The 12,613-nt window shown below is 48.6% G+C and overlaps 1 protein-coding gene across 5 annotated transcripts in view; it reads left to right on the top strand.

Moving 5' to 3' along the window:
* Nucleotides 1-12,613, top strand: part of Esrrb (estrogen related receptor beta) — a 172,049-nt gene that overhangs the window by 73,654 nt on the left and 85,782 nt on the right. The window lies entirely within an intron of this gene.

The raw sequence follows: 12,613 nt of genomic DNA, 5'->3' as shown, positions 1-12,613 counted from the left end.
AATAATAGTAAGTTTTTGTGATTGATGTTTACTGCGTACTTACTATGTGCCAGGGATTGTCCTAGAAATGCTTTACATATTAACTCATGACTTCTTCATAGCATCCCTAAGAAGCAAGCTGAGGCATAGAGATGTTCCAAAGTTACACAGCTGACAAAGCCAAGATGTGCACAAATGCTGGCTAGCTGCATGCCTATGTTCTTTATCAACATGTTTCAGTTCTCAGTGCACCTAAAACTTCAGATTTCTGCCCCTACCCTTAGAGCACCCTTTTAGAGTTGGGTGGAACTAGCACATGGGTAAGGTTTACGGTAGAGATGGAAGAGAAAAATTGGGTCTCCTATCTTGGTCAAGAAAGAAAGTGCCAGGCACAGGTGGCTCATGTCTGTCATCCTAGCTAGTCAGGAGGCCAAGATCTGAGGATTGTGGTTTGAAGCTCACTAAGCAGACAGATCTGAGCATCCCTTATCCCTAGTCAACCAGCAAAAAGCTGGAAGTGGAAGTGTGGCTCAAGGAAGTGTTAGAGCACCAACCTTGAGCGGAAATCAAGAGCATGAGGACCTGTATGGGCACACAAAAAGGGAGGGAGAGGAAGAAAAGAAGGAGGAAGGGAGGAAAAGAAGGAGGGAGTGAGAGGGAAGTAGGAAGAGAGAGAAGGAAGGGAGGAAGGGAGGGAGGGAAGGAAGGAACGAAGGAACGAAGGAAGGAAGGAAAGAAGGAAGGGAGGGAGGGGGGAGGAGGAAGGGAGGGAGGGAAGGAGGGAAAGGGGGGCGGAAATTGGCATAGCCAATCAGGCTCCAACCTCTGTCCTTACTGGCACCAAGGAAGCCTATAGACGGAACTTTGGACCTTCCCCAAATCATCCTCCAAGGGCAGGATTAATCTCTCTTTGCAGCTGCTCTCTGGCCCTGAGTTGCAGTTCTGGCACATAGTAAATGCTTAATAAATGCTGGTTGAGACATGCCAGGGAGATTGGAAATGGGTGGAAAACAAGAGGAAGAGGACTGTGGAGAATTGCTTGCAGTGGAACAGGGTCACTGTGGACAGGGTCACTGTGTCTGGCCAGGACCACCAAGCCCTTCTAGGAGACAGCAAGGGTGTGGTTGGGAGAAAAGCCTGGCTTCAGGTATCTTACTCATGGCCTCAGGGTTGTATTGCAAACAGCTCAAGCTGATAAGGACAGCCAGTTATTCAATTTTAGGGCTGTTGTAAGCAGATTGGTAACCATAATCATTATTGAAAATGAAATGTTTATAAACTTTACTTAAATATACTGTAATTAAAAAAAAAAGACCATAGTACAACACTAGTGGCTCACACCTGTAATCCTAGCTACTTAGGCAGCTGAAATCTGAGGATCAAGGTTCAAAGCCCCGTAGGTTGGGCAGAAAGTCCATAAGAATCTTATCTCCAATTAACCACCAAAAAAAACAGAAGTGGAACTGAGGTAGAGCACTAGCCTTAAGCAAAAGAGCTCAGGGACAAGGCCAGATCCTGAGTTCACGCCCCATAAGGATAAATAAATAAATAAATAACAAAGATCAAATTCTGGCACTAGTTGCTCATGCCTATAATCCTAGCTACTCAGGAGGCTGAGATCTGAGGATCACAGTTCAAATCCAGCCTGGGCAGGAAAGTCCATGAGACTCATATCTCTACTCATCTCTTTACTTATATCTACTACTAAAAAAAGCTGGACACCACTGCTCCCAGCCGCCACCGCAGCCTTCAGGGCCCCCACTCTACTCCAACTTGGAAAAAAAAATGTCTCAACCTACAGAGACTGAGAGATTCATCAAGTCCCTGATTGCTGTTTTCCAGAAGTATGCTGGAAGGGATGGGAACAACTCAATTCTGTCCAAGACAGAGTTCCTAAGGTTCATGAATTTGAACTGACTTCTTTCACAAAGAACCAGAAGGACCCTGGCGTCCTCGACTGCATGATGAAGAAGCTGGACCTCAACTCCGATGGTCAGCTAGATTTCCAAGAATGTCTTAATCTTATTGGTGGCTTAGTCATGGCTTTCCATGGCAGCTTCCTCCCATCCTCAGCAGTGTATCTGAGCGTCTGTGGGCCTGGCCTCAAACCTTCGTCTTCCCCTCCAGCCACTCAGTTGTCATCTTCTCCCAACCCACGTTTACCGTGAGCCTAATACACCTGCCACACTGCGCAGCCCACTCCTGGTGGCAGTCATAAAACAATACTTCCAAAAACAAAACAAAACAAAAAGCTGGAAGTTAGAGCTGTGGCTCAAGTGGAAGAGTGCTAGCCTTGAGCAGAAAAGCTGAGAGACAGCGCTCAGGACCTGAGTTCGAGCCCCAAGACTGGCGAGCGCACACACACACACACACACACACACACACACACACACACACACACACACACACACACACATACATCATAAATATATAAAACATCATTGCCTGATATGTATATGTATTTCTATAAGAGTACCGGGGCTTGAACTCAGGGCTTGAGCTCTCCCTTAGTTTTTTTTGCTCAAAGCTGATGCTCAGCCACTTGAGCCACAACTCCACTTCTAGCTTTTTGTTGGTTAATTGGAGATGGAGATAAGAGTCTTACAGATTTGTCTGCCCAGACTGGCTTTGAACCTCAGATCTCAACCTCCTGAATAGCTAGGATTATAGGCTTGAGCCACTGGCATCTGGCTCTGACACTTTATCCATTTTACTTTACATGTTTATAGAAAACTTAGGTCTTGGTTACCTGTCAAATGAAAAATCCTATGTGATAGGCAGCTGTGGCCCACTGTGTATTCCCACTGTGGTCCCAACTGTGTATTCAGAGTAGACACAATGGGAGTATTTGTACTCCCGTGAAAACTGACAAGTGTGGCGCATCATCAGTCCTTTCCTCTCAGTCAATTGTGAGACATAGACTGTGTGTGGACCACCAGCCCACAGCTCCCTCAAGTCCCGCTGTGGGCGCTGGTTTATGACGTGACCACGCTGTGCCTCGGATTGCTTGTCAACAATAACCCATGCTGGGTTGTTAGAGCTTAAAGCAGAGACTGGTTCACAGTGAGCACTCATTTTAGTATTAGCTACCGGAATAGAGGCCTTCCCAAGAGAGAAAAGCAAGGTGGGTTTTTGTTGTTGTTGTTGTTGTTTGTTTGTTTTGTTTTTTGTTTTTTGTCAGTTGTGGGGCTTGAACCCTGGGCTTGGGCACTATCCCTGAGCTCTTTCAGCTCAAGGCTAGCGCTCTACCACGTGAGCTACAGTGCCACGGTTTTCTGATGGTTAACTGGAGAAAGGAGTCTCACAGTCTTTCCTGCCCTGGCTAGCTTTGAAACACAATCCTCAAATCTCAGCCTCCTGAGTAGCTAGGATTACAGGTGCCCGGCTCAGGTCTAATTTCTTGTCTCTGCTGCTCCCCTGCTCATAGCTTTGGACTTGAGTAGCTGAGAGCAGAAAACACTGGTCTTCAGAGGGGAAAGGCCTGATGGAGTGGTATGGCTTAAACCTTAGGGCCACAAGAGGGTCACGCCCAAACGTGAAGGCCTGTGGTCACACCACACCAACCTGGCGTGTCAGGTGAGGCAGACAGAGGGGCACTAGGCAAGAAATGGGGCAGATCGGCCAAGATCAAGTGTGAAGGGAGGTCCACTAGAAGGCTGCTTCGGGGTGCAAGCTGGCCACACCGGGCCGGTGGTGGTACCCATGAAGGCAAGGACCCTCTCTTGCACCAGGGTAGAGAAGATATTCCTCCAGTCTGAGCATGCGCTCTGAACAGCTTTGGCTGGGGTGGGCCTTGGCCTTGGCCCCCCACGTTCCCAGTGGCACTGGAGCCAGGAGCCCAGGGACACCTGATAAGCTGTAACTGCTCAGCTGTGAGGACAGAAGGGCCATCTCCTGGCCAGGGTCTGGTTTTGTATTTTAAACTCATGGTCTATAGACAAATGCCCTTGGAAGTGACCATGCTAAGAGAGAGATAGCCTGAGAATTAAATGCTTCCTCCTCACACCTCATGAAAGTCTTCCTTTAGCTCTGGGCTCCGCAGGACCTGCTGTGAATCTATCAGCCAGGATCAGATCAGGAGATGCTTCCAGAAGTGGGAAGTGAAAATCTGAAGACCTCTTGAGAAGGTTTGTGTCAGGGCCGACCTGCTCAGTTGTTCAGGCTGCTCACTCCCCAAGAACCTGGTTGAGGAAGGGATATGGAAGGTCTGAACCTAGGCTTGCTGATGCACAGTAAGATTCACCTGGCAGGGAGGAGAGGGAGGAGACAGAGGCATAGATGGTGCTGTGGAGCGACGGGTCTGGTTCCTTGCCTGGGAGCAGCTCCCTGTCCATTCTTTCTGAAGTTTTATATATATATATATATATATATATATATATATGTTTTTGTCGGTTGTAGGGCTTAAACTCCGGGCCTGAGCACTGTCCTTGAGCTCTTCAGCTCAAGGTGAGCTCTCTACCAGTTGAGCCACAGCACCACTTCTGGTTTTCTAGTGGCTTATTGGAGATCAGAGTCTTATGGACTTTCCTGCCCAGGCTTTGAACTGTGATCTTCAGATCTCTGCCTCCTGAGTAGCTAGGATTACAGGCGTGAGCCACTAGCACCCAGCTCACAGTACTGTTTGTCTCTTTCATCTCTATTTTTTTTTTTTTTTTTTTTGGTGCTTGTACTGGGGCTTTTTTCTTGGGGGGGAAAGAGGGGGAGGGTCAGTTGTACAGCTTAATCTTGGAACCTGGACTCTGTCCCTGAGCATTTCTGCTCAAGGCTAGTGCTCTAGCACTTTGAGCCACAGCACCACTTTCGGTTTTTGAGTGGTTAATTGGAGATAAGAGTATCAAGGATGGGCTGGGAAGGTAGCTCAGCGGTAGAGTGCATGCCTTGCAAGCATGAGGCCCTGGGTTCGATTCCTCAGCACCACATAAACAGAAAAAGCCGGAAGTGGTGCTGTGGCTCCAGTGGTAGAGCACTAGCCTTGAGCTGAAGAGCTGAGGGACAGTGCCCAGGCCCAGAGTTCAGGCCCCATGACCGGCAAAAAAAAAAAAAAAAGAAAAAAAAAAAGAGTATCAAGGGTACCTTTCTGCCCAGGCTGGCCTCAAACTGGGATCCTTGGATCTCAGCCTCCTGAGTAGCTAAGATTACAGGTGTGAGCCACTGGTGCCCCGGCCACAGTTAACCCTTCTGACTTTTATTGCTAGTTAGTTGAAGATAAGAATCTTTTGGATTTTGTCTACCTGGGCCAGTTTTGAATTGCAATTCTCAGATCCCAGCCTCCTAAATAGGTGGGATTACAGGCATGTGCCACCGGCACCCGGCTTGTCAATGTATTTTTTTTCTTAATGTTATGTTTTAATGCATTGCTTGACACAAGATCAGAGCAGTCCCAGAAAAATAATCAGGACTCTTGATAGCAGGAGACAGGTCCCGTAGACTGTAGGAGACTATGTCCATGCTGGGTAGGCCTGGCCCCTCCAGGTTAAGCCAATTCCTCTGCCATTCTGGGCTTTTTCCCACCCTAATTCCTTTGCAGCCCTGAGCTTCTGCCTCAGGTTCTAGGCCAGTTTCACCAATCTTTTTCCTGCTGCTAATGACAACCATCCTAACCGCTGCCCGCCAAGAGGCAGTGCTATGTGAGATGCTCCTGGTGGTGCTCTTGCTGGGCCTTCTTTTCCAAAGACTCGCCCTGGGTCCCCTGAGCACCCTGCATGGCTGTATGCAGGACCTCCAGGGGGAGAAGGCCGACTGTGGGAGGCCAAGAAAGACCTGGGAGGCTCACTGGCTCCAGTGCCCTCATTTCACAGACAGGAAGACTGAGGCCCCACACGGACAATACTTTGTGACAGTGCGAGGCTCAGGTGCAGAACTAGGCATAGGCCTGGCCGCTTGGCCCTTACCTGGCACTCTGTCCCATCCCTGCTGTCTTTTGTGGCACTGAGTTGATGTGCCCTCTGCTTCTATGAGGCCTCTGACTTGTGACTGATCCTGAGGACTTGAACTCTGAGCCTCGGGGCTGGGTGGTATTGATTGTGATAATGCCAGGATCCCTGTAGCTCTTCTACCCTAAGTGGAGAGAGGGGACTGCCAGAGTCAGAGAGCCAGAGGAGAGCCGGATAGACTGACCCAAATAATTCTGATGTAAGAAAATGAAAAGATCAGAAGCAGGCAGTCTTATGTCTATATTTCTAGCTACTCAGGAGCTTGAGATCTGAGGATCAAGGCTGCAGGAGCCGATTCTTATCTCCAGTGAACCATCACAGAGCCAGAAGCAGAGTATTGAAACGACAAGCGTCTTTACATAAACTTGGAATTCAGTTCCCCAGACACATAGACCTCCAGAAGCCAGGTCCGACCTAGCCTGAGCTCTTGTATGCTCACCTCCTCTCCTCTCAGCTCACCAGGAGCTGCAGCAGGCCCAGGTGAAGCTCAGCCCCCAGGTATCCACTGTAGATCCACACTAGGTTTCTGCCTGGTTGGCAAGAGCTGGCCTGTCCACCAGGTTCTTTCTACACTGCACGCATCACGGAGCCAGGCCCAGGGAACTGCGGAGGATCGTGACTGGCTTACCTGCCTTAGAAGCCATTAATCTTGTGTCTCTGTGGACTCTCGCCTGCTTGCCAGCCTACGCAGCCGCCCTGGCGGGAAAGGACATGAAAGGGGCTCTGGGCTCCTCTCCATCGTGGACTATGACCCTGGAAAATACCATCTGGTTTTTCTGTGTCTCCTGACACCAATTCCCCAGGTCAGGACACATCGAAGAGAACTGTGCCTGGTGAATTCCTCAGTGCCGTTTCTCTGGCAGGACCTGGGGATTCAAGGTCACAGCCAGACATGGACTCCAGAGGCTACCCTTTGGGTCTGGGACCTCCTGTCCTATAGAAGACTTGAGAAGGGGCTTGCCGAGGCTGACCTGAGACCCTCTTCACTACACCCACCAGGCAAACCCTGCACCCACCACGCAGCTGAGCCCCTGATCTCCCAGCTCTCACTTTCCCTAAATGGATGGAGTTTGACCTTGGCCATGAGAATCTTGGTTTTAGCCACAGGTTGGTCTGTCTGTCTGTCTGTCCATCTATCTATCTATCTATCTATCTATCTATCTATCTATCTATCTATCTATCTATCTATCTACCAACCAATCATCTATCTGTTTCCTTCCTTTCTTCCTTCCTTTCTCCCTTCACCCTTCTCTTCTTTTCTTGTACAGTAAGAAGGCTGAAGCCAGGCACTGGTGGCTCACGCCTTTAATCCTTGCAACTCAGGAGGCTGAGATCTAAGGGTTACAATTTGAAGCCAAGACCCTGAGACACTTATCTCCAATCAAAAAGCTGGACGTGGAAGTGTAGCTCAAGTGATAGAGCATTTGCTTTGAATGGAAAAACTAAGGGACGGCACCCAGGCCCTGATTCAAGCCCCAGTACCGGCACAAAAAACAAAAAAAAGAGAGAAGGCAGAGAGTTGGGTGTGATGCCATATGCCTGTAACCCCAACCACGCAGGAAGCATAGTAGGACGATCAAAGTTCAAGGTCACACTGGGGAAAACAATACAAAACTCTATGTAACTCAGGCATCTAGGCCTTGAGTTCAAGCTCCAGAACTGGCAGCAACAAAAGCAAAAAAAAAGGCCTGGGGGCTTAGCTTAAGTGGTAGAACCTAGCACATTGAAGGCCCTGAGTTCACACCCCAGACACATTTTTCCCCATGAGAATGTGTCCCCCTGCTTCATAGTGATAGGGAACGTAGCAATTTCAAGACTGTGGGGATATTCTCTCATTTTGTTTTGTTTGCTTTTGCTCTTTGAATCTAGTGCCTAGGAGCCAGCCTGTCCTTGTTGAAAATGGTTGCAAGTTCCTTGTTGGAAAATTCATCCAGCAGGTGTCTGAATTTTACCCGGTGCTAGGCACACACAGGCATACTTCACCTAATTTCTGTTTTTCAATCACACAACTAGGCTACCAGCGGGGTTCATGCAGGTTTTTCCTCACTGAGAGAAAGTGTATTGTCCTGTAAAGCACAGAGCTCATCAAAGCCAACATGAAGACCTGAACCCAGATCCACACCTAAATTCCATGGCCAGTGTTTTCCCCTGTGTTCTTTCTCCTTTTTTTTTTTTTTTTTTCTGGTCCTAGGGCTTGAACTCAGGTCCTGGCATTATCCCTGAGCCTCTTTGTGCTCAAGGCTGGCAACTCTACCACTTGAGCCACAGTGCTACTTCTGGCTTTTACTGTGTAGTTTACTGGAGATAAGTCTCACAAGCTTTTCTTCCCTGGGCTAGCTTCAAACCACAATTCTCAGATCTCAGCCTCCTAAGTAGCTGACAGATGGGAGCCACGGGTGCCCAGCTTCTCTTCTGTTGGTTAGCCTTTACCCCATTGGAGTTCAAAGGCGCTCAAGATACTTAGTCGTTACTTCTCTGCTACTTACTGTCATGTCTCCATGTCACTCCTACCGCTCTGAATCAAAAAGAAATACCCTTTCTTGGGCTGGGAAGGTGGCTCAGTGGTAGAGTGCTTGCCTTGTATGCATGAGGCCCTGGGTTCGATTCCCCAGCACCACATAAGCAGAAAAAGCCGGAAGTGGCTCTGTGGCTCAAGTGGTAGAGCACTAACCTTGAGCTAAAGAGCTGAGGGACAGCGCCCAGGCCCAGAGTTTAGGCCCTATGACCGGACCAAAAAAAACCCTTTCTTGACAGGGTCAAGTGGGGTCGTTGTGGGGTTAGGAGGATGGTAGGATTTAAAAAGAGAGATCGAAAGGGAAGCTGTCATTAGGCACATGTTCATGCTAGGTACTTAGGGCATGAAAAAAAAAAAAAGTGTAGGATTTTTAAATGTTGTAACTGAGGCCCAGAGAGACTGCGTGACTCGCCCACAGTTGCTCAGCACTGCACAGTGGAGATTGACTCGAAATTCCTACGCTTCGTTCAGGTCTGCCTCTGTTACTCAGTAGAGGGGATGTGGACAGCAATTAGGGATCATCTTGATCCTCATTTCTAGATGTCAACCTTGCGGCCCAGAGTGTCTGGTTGGTTGAATTCAGCAAGGTCCCCCTGGTTCTTCTATGTCCCTGGCTCTAGTCTGCCTCTTTGCAGATAGGCCCAAAAGGCAGATGCTGATTTCTGGGGTGTCATTGTTATCCCGGCTGTGCATAAAGGGTGGTTTGTTGGTGGGCTGGTTATTTAAATGAAAATAAAGCCTTGATTTTAAAAAGATGCCATCGCTTTGGCAACCTCACAGGAAGGGTCCAGGCCTCTGCTAGTTCTGTCATTTTAGGTGGGTTCTGTCTGCAACAAGAGGCTAACTGCAGGCCAGCTCACGGGTGCATGCCTAGGAATCATGTTCTAATTAATTACCCTATGCTCCCTCCTTGTTCTGTTGTTCTCCGTCGTTGTCTTTGACTTTTTTTGTTTTTGTTATTGTTGCTGGTACAGGGACTTGACCTTTGCTTGCTTGTTCGCAGATGGTGCTCTACCACTTGAGCCATGATTCCAGTCTAACATTGACGAGGGAAATCTCACAGAGTTTTCTTCCCTGGTGGACTCTGCACTGTGATCCTCAAGTCTCAGCCTCTCTGAGTAGCTAGGATTGCAGTGGCAAGGCATTAGCAGGCTGTACTGCTGTCTCCAGTGACCAGTGAGTTGTCTTCCTTTGGCATGAGTTTAAATTTTAAGGCTGCCAAGGTCATTTGGAGGGCAATCTCAGGAGTTAGCTGGGTGACAAAGTGGAGCAAAGCAGTTTTTCATCACCAAGGGAGTGAGGTCGTGACTCTTCTTCTCAACTAGCCTGGCCCTAAAGTCAGTTCCCCAGAGGACCTCCAATAATGCTGTGACCAAAGGGACTGGGAAGACAAGTCCAAGGTGACCCTGTTGAAGGGGATGGCACTGACGGGGTATATAAATATCCGCTGGTCATAATGACTCTCCTGACTTCACAGTCACACCGGCTGCTCCTGACCAGCTGTCCCCACTTTGGAGTTCACATAAGTGTCCCCAGGTACTCGGGTAATGTGGCAGCCACCAGTGAGCCTCCATCCCTACTTTGTGCAGAATAAGGAATGGCCCAGCATGAGACTTAGAACTTTGCCCATCTAAACAACCAGATGTGCAAATGACCCAGCAGAGCCGGTGTTGCCTTGGCCAGGAAGGGTCAAAAGAACCAGAGCTGGCGAGACCATAGCTAGAGACGGGAAGAAGGACACACAGAGCTCCTCTTGCTCCGTACTCGCTCATTTGCTCTTGAGAATTAGCCTGACAGTGGGCCCCCCCTTTTCACACACTACCATCCTCTGGGGGTTTTCTTCTGGGAAACTTCTAGAGAAGCCATCTGGGAGAAAGAGAGACATTTCAGAGTTGTGCAAAAGAAGATAGCAAGCCTGGAACATCCCTAGAAATACAGCACACAGGGCAGAGAAGAAGGCTGAATCGGAACGAATGACCTCAAATGCCTTTCTACAGACTTGAGAACAAGGGAAAGAGAACAAGGGAGGAGCAGCAGCTGGGGAATGTTCAAGCACTCCCTGCAGCCCACGATTTGCCTTTAGTCTGAGGTTACAGTCTTCTTCATTCTAGGCATGTAAACGGCCTTGCTTTTATGAACTGATGCTCGAGCTCTCTTTCCTGCTATGCTCCTACTTGACAAATAGTTAATTCTGCATTGGTGCATTAGCCCCTGGTTTGAGCAGAATGAGATGGTGTTGGACGTATCTTGTGAGATTGAAAGATGGAGATGCATGGGCTGGGAATGTGGCTTAGTAGTAGAGTGCTTGCCCAGCATGCATGAAGCCCTGCTACCACATAAACAGAAAAAGCTGGAAGTGGCACTGTGCTTCAAATGGTAGAGTGCTACCCTTGAGCTAAAGAAGCTCAGGGACAGTGCCCAGACCCCTGAGTTCAAGCCCTAGGACTGGCAAAAAAGAAAGAAAAGAGAAAGAAAAGAGAGAGAGAGAGAAAGAAAAAGAAAGAAAGAAGAAAGGAAGGAAGGAAGGAAGGAAGGAAGGAAGGAAGGAAGGAAGGAAGGAAGGAAGGAAGGAAAGAAGGAAAGAAGGAAGGAAGGAAGGAAGGGAGAGATGGAGATGTCCTAGAACCCAGAAACAGGAAGCCAGCCTGGACCTCAAGGCTCTGCAGGGACCAGGGGACAGAAATCAGAAGCATGGCACAAGCATTGGTGCCCTCTGAGGAACAGGCTCCTTGGAAATTGTCCTTAGAAGATGCCTTGCCTTTCTGTGTTAGTCAGTGGACAGTAACAAAAGATTTTTCTCTCCTGTGGGCCTGAGCCACAATCCTGCTGCTTCCTGGATTCTGCTCTAAGCTTGGACCTCCTGCAGGGAGATCAAAGGCGTCCCTTACCTTGGCCACGGTTGCAGCTCAAGTCCTGGATGGTGACGTTCAGAACAGCTGGGTGGAAGGCCTATGAGGACAAAAAGCACAGGAGCCAGGAGCAGCACCACTTCTGGATTTTCTGAGTGGTTTATTGGAGATAAGAGTCTCATGGACTTTTGTGCCCTGGGCTGGCTTTGAACCACAATCCTCAGATCTCAGCCTCCTGAGTAGCTAGGATTACAGGTGTGAGCCACTGGCTCCTGTTTTTTCTTCTTTTTTTGTCTTCTCATTTTTGGTACTGGGGATGGACCCCAGATCAGTGGTACTTGCTAGGCAAGTGCTACCTCTCAGCCCTGCAACCATCTTTGAAGCATTCAGAAACTTCAACACTTGCTTGGGAGATGTGGCTCAAGTGAATGAAACCATCCTCCTGTGTGTGAGGCCCTGAGTTCAAACCCTAGTACTGCCCCCCTCACCCCCCCAAAATTAGACACACAAAACTTCCGTATTGTAAGGAGGTCTTCCAGGCAAAAGGGACAGACCAGTAACGATGGATCTAGATATAGATAATGACACCACATATTTGTATATCTAAACAAATTTATTACAAAATATCAAATCACCTAATTCCAAAGACTGACAAGACCCCAGCCCTGGGAGGTGAGACAGTAAATTGGAGATCCAGGAGACCCATTGCATATTCTGCTCCAAAGGCTGGTCTATCAGTTTCCGGGAAAGCCCTGGTGGATGGGATTGGCCTTTGATGTTGGATAGTGGGGGAGATTAGAGAATGTGGGGAGCTGAATGCTGGAAGAGAAGAATGACTGTGTGTTTGCTGTGTGTTGCTCAGAGGAAAGGCAGAAGAACATGAGTGCCGAATGTCCTCGAACCTTCATGTACCTTGCTGGTGACAGAGCACGCTCAGCCGAGCCTTTGCCTGACTGCCAGAGGGCTAGGTGCTCTTGGAGGTGGTCCCTGAGCCTGACAGCCAGGTGGGTGGGCTAACATGGCAGCAATACCTCACTAATGGGCACAGGACCTTCTGGTCTAATAATTGATATGATTCAGATAAGTCTGGGTGCTCTCAAATACCCAGCATGCTTTCTGCCCATCTGCTAAGTGAACAAGGTCACTGCATCAGATTTTGTATTGGGGCATTCGTTACCTGTGCGCATGCACCTGTGTGCATGTGGACACGTGTGTGTGTGTGTGTGTGTGTGTGTGTGTCTGTGTGTCTGTGTATCTGTCTGTTCTCAGCCACCAGTATTCACTAGGGACCTGTCCTATGCCATGTATAACCAAACCACAGTAAATGTGTTTCTGGA

The sequence above is a fragment of the Dipodomys merriami genome, unplaced genomic scaffold (assembly GCF_024711535.1).
Source record: "Dipodomys merriami isolate MVZ:Mamm:240054 unplaced genomic scaffold, mDipMer1.0.p SCAF_1, whole genome shotgun sequence".
NCBI lineage: Eukaryota > Metazoa > Chordata > Mammalia > Rodentia > Heteromyidae > Dipodomys > Dipodomys merriami.
Note: the sequence above shows the minus strand (reverse complement) of the source record. Positions and strands in the feature narration are given on the sequence as shown.